The 4,255-nt window shown below is 37.2% G+C and overlaps 1 long non-coding RNA gene across 3 annotated transcripts in view; it reads right to left on the bottom strand.

The window, feature by feature from the left end:
* Positions 1-4,030, bottom strand: part of LOC111366334 — a 5,346-nt gene extending 1,316 nt beyond the window's left edge. For 2 of the 3 annotated variants that reach the window (XR_002697633.1, XR_002697635.1), the window contains exons 1-2: positions 3,806-4,026; positions 3,560-3,697 (exon numbers count right to left, since the gene is read on the bottom strand). This is a non-coding gene — a long non-coding RNA (uncharacterized LOC111366334). Of the gene's footprint in view, positions 1-3,559; positions 3,698-3,805 lie in introns of all 3 variants that reach the window. The other variant, XR_002697634.1, reaches the window with a different exon arrangement.
* Positions 4,031-4,255: the final 225 nt, after the last annotated feature.

Raw genomic sequence — 4,255 nt, 5'->3', positions numbered from 1 at the left:
GGAGGGAGGAGGAGGGGGGGGGGGGGGGGGGGGGGGGGGGGGGGGGGGGGGGGGGGGGGGTGAATCACCGGCATTCCCATTCAGGGCATTTATTGAAATTCTAAGCATTACTCTTTTTCAAATCCTTAACTAAAAATTCACAGCCACAATGAATTTAGGGTATGTACTGAAATTCTTAGCCTTCTTGTTTTCCATAATATCTTGATTGTGAAGCTCAAATTAATGTTGTCTGCAGCCACGGTGTTTTTATTGGTGGTAGCTTTAGTGACGGCATGTCAGCCTGTCTAGTTCATGAGGTTGGGAAGTTTGTGGATGAGAAGGGGTAAAGTTTTGTCGATCCGTTAAATCTGTTAAGTTGAGGGCCAAATTAAAACCATTGTTCTCTTTTGGGCTTTTGACAAAAAGGAATTTAATTCCCTTTAATGTTAATCTTTCGTAGTGACTCAAACCACTTGCAATTTTAGGTTAGCGAGAGAAGTCGCCTCTTGTAAAAGAGATAGCAAGAAGGTACCAGCAGCAGTGGTGACGGTCTGGTGGGATTAAAGATACACAGATTTTTTAAAATTTTTTTATGTCTTCCGATATGCATAGCAATTTAATTTTTTCCTTTATGTTCATTTGAATATGAGGGCAATTTTGTCATTTTACATGACTAACGGACAAAGAGGAAGGACCAATTCTACTAATTAATTGAAAGGTCGGGGATGAGTGGTGACAGTAAAATTGGTCGGGGGCATACCTCAGCCTTTTTTGAAAGGTTGTGGAGGAAATAGGCAAATTTCCCCAAAATCTAATGAGACAGGTTCCAGATAGTAGTTACCATCCATTAGTTTTGGACCAATTCATCAGAAGTCTGATCATTTATCAATGGCCTTCGCCAACAAATTTCCACAGACAAGTCAATTTAATCAACTCTCAGAAGGCTTGTAACTAAAAGGCCAATCATAATTACTATATTATGTATTACACATCTTTTGCACCTTAGTTGGAGGTTACATATTTTAATTTTATACACTTCCTACGATGATAATTTAGAGAACTTCTCACTTGCAGCCTTGATCAACTGATTCATAATCACAATAATTTTCATGGTGGTGACCATGTAACATTTCTTTCAATTAATCAAAACTCTCAAATGACAATATAACCAAATATCACGGTAACAATCCACTTTCTACCATCCTGACTCCTGTCAAATCAAGCGCCAAAGAAAAAGGAGACAAGGGAGCTGGGTATTTATTTTGAAGAAATCTCTCAAAAAATTTAAATCAAATGGACTAAGCACGACAATGAGAAAGAGAAAGAAACACTACAAACGGTTTCTCCAATCATCAAAAACTTAATCAAGGAAAAAGTTAAAGGGAAAATTGCAACAGCAATCCCTAACCTTTTCATTTTTATGCAGAATTTACCCTAACCTTCATTTTGTACCAGCGGAAGTTTCTAATCTTTCATAAATATGCACCTGAGGTCCATCTGGATGGAAACCATCCAAAACACCGTTAATTGATTGGGAAAATTAAGGAATCAAAATCCAAGAACACCGTCCAAAAAAGTATCAACATCCAATAAAACCGTCGCGATAGCAGATAGTTCAAGGATTTCCCCAATCAACTGACAGTATTTCGGACGGTTTCCGTCCAGATGGACCACAGGTGCATATTTATGAAAGGTTGGCGACTTTCGCTGGTACAAAATGAAAGTTGGAGTAAAGTCTACAAAAAACAAAAAGGTTAGGGATCGCTGCTGTAATTTTTCCAAAAATAAATGGTAAACGTTGAAAAAGAATAAGAGAAGAAAAGGCCTAGCAGATGCAGAATGTGATAGACAAAGAACAGATAGATAGAGAGGGCAAAGAAGAATAAGAAGAATTGGAAATTAGGGAGAATTTTCAATATCACAACCGTGTAGTCTTCATTATTTAGAATGAATAATTTTATCAGTATTTAAAATCTCTAGTACAAATGAGAAGTTTCCTAAACAAAAAATGGGAATTTCCAAACTTATTCCTATACTTAGTAAAATAAACCAAATACAAGGAATAAAATTCCTAATATATTTCTTAATTTTTTGCCCAAAATAAATGTATATCTTCAGCATGTTTCCAATGCCAATTTCATCACCATGCTCCATTACCTTTCCCCTTGAGAATTCAACTATAGGAGCTAAACAACAAAAATCTTTCCAATGGCAGCGATGTCTATCAACGGTGACCAACATTCTGATCCTCTAGAACATTGTAATGATATCAACAACAAATGGAAGGCTGGCCTAAAAAACAAATGAAGGCAACAGTGGAGGACCCTAGGAAAGGAAACAGGTATTCTATATTTGAAAGCAGGACTCATGTATTGGTACTGACTTCAACAAATTGTGACCATTTTGAAAGGCCTATTGGCCATTAATTAATAAATTGAAGAATAGACCAACGGATGTTCCACACATAGCTTTGATCGCCTTTCTTTCAAACATTCAGGAAGGGGGGAGAGATTTTTCAAGAGGGTGATTATAATGGTGTATATTTACATAATTCTAGGTGATAGACAGGGGCCGATGGCATTTAAAGATTTGTTGGTTCGATATATGATCTGAAATTGTAGAAAACTATCTTCTCAATTCATTACACCTTTCAACATCCCATGCTTCGTGCAATACTAATATTATCAAGCCTTCAGACACCTTAACATAGTACATAACACGTCAGTGTGTGAGCTCAACAAATTTGACAACAGATACAGTTATATGCTTCATCTAGTTGAGTTCAATCAATACATACTGACCCCAAAATGGGAGGGGATGTTCATGCCCATCATACATACTGACCCCAAAAATGGGAGGGTATATGCATGCGCACCATTCTCTATAGCTGATTGCTCTAACCAACAACACAAAGCTCTCTCAGAGACATCTAATTACTTAAAAGCATGCAAATGGGTTGGCAATAATGGTACATAAAAATGAATCAACTTCACTTATTAGGACAAGCATTTTGTAGAGTAACTCAGTTCAAATGGAAACCAATTTCTTCATGTAATAATGCAAGACCATTCCAATGGGGTGGTGAAGGGAGTGTCCCGATTGTGGGGGAAAAATGCACAAAACCTTGGAATTATCCTCCCTTGAAGTGTTACCATTAGCAATGTGATTATCTTCTTTGAATTCATTATCCAGTTCTTTATGGTGTGATTAGCATAAGCGGTTTTTTCCTTCTTTAATTTTCCATGACCAGGAAACAATCTCAACCACTTTTGCTTGCATAGCGTCAATGAACAATTAAATTACAAATACATAGTGCAACTCCACAGTTTGATTTATGTAAATACGATTGGCTTCTCAAGGAATTCAAATTTTATCCCATATTATCAATTCCTTTTCCCCTCAATTTTCTTTAACCCCTGCGATAGTCATGATAACTTAACAGCTTCCCGTGCATCTCATCGATAATTAATTAAACAAAAAAGTATAAAACACATTTCAGTTGGAATCTAACCTCTTCCACTTTTATTTAATCAACAAGAAATTAAAACAATATGAGAAAAAACAATAGATAGAAATTAACCTCTTCCGTGCTTAAATCTTGAGTTTAGACACTTCCGTCCCCGTGGGCCGTGGGCGGATAAATTTTGTACTTCTTAAGAATGTCAACGACAATCCAATGCTTCCGCTTGCTCAGCGGCCTCGTAGGTTCCAACTTTACCTGCAATCTCAATTCACAACCAATCAAATAACAAGATTAAACCTATAGCACGCAAAAATATATTTTCCCACAAACACGTATACATATATAGAGAGCGAGAGTACGGACACGGTCGCCAAGGTTGCATCGGTTTTGCTCGTCATGGGCCATGAATTTGGAGGTGCGCGTAACGTAGCGGTTGTAAACTTTGTGGTAGAAGAGGCGATCCACAGCCACCACCACCGATTTCTGCATCTTATTCCTTATCACCATACCCACCACCGGCTTCATTTTTGGCTATTCAAATCTCTGGTCTCTCTCTCCCTCCCTCCCTCCCTCTCTCTCTCTCAAAAGTCTTCCCCCTGGCTACAGGGATAATTTTGAGAATGGCTGGGAAATTATTCCAATTTTACACAACAGCTTAATTTGTTAAAAGTACTATTTTACTCTTATTAAGGTTATTTATGAGATATATTCTTTATCTTTTAAGGTCTTATCAATCAGGTCCTATATCTATATTTTTCAGCCTTTCAAGCACTTTTAAATATTCTCTATATATTAAAAGTTCTTCAAAAATTA

Source organism: Olea europaea, chromosome 17 (assembly GCF_002742605.1).
Source record: "Olea europaea var. sylvestris chromosome 17, O_europaea_v1, whole genome shotgun sequence".
Taxonomy (NCBI): Eukaryota; Viridiplantae; Streptophyta; class Magnoliopsida; order Lamiales; family Oleaceae; genus Olea; species Olea europaea.
The sequence above is the reverse complement of the archived record's forward strand: the minus strand, read 5'-3'. Positions and strand labels throughout refer to the sequence as shown.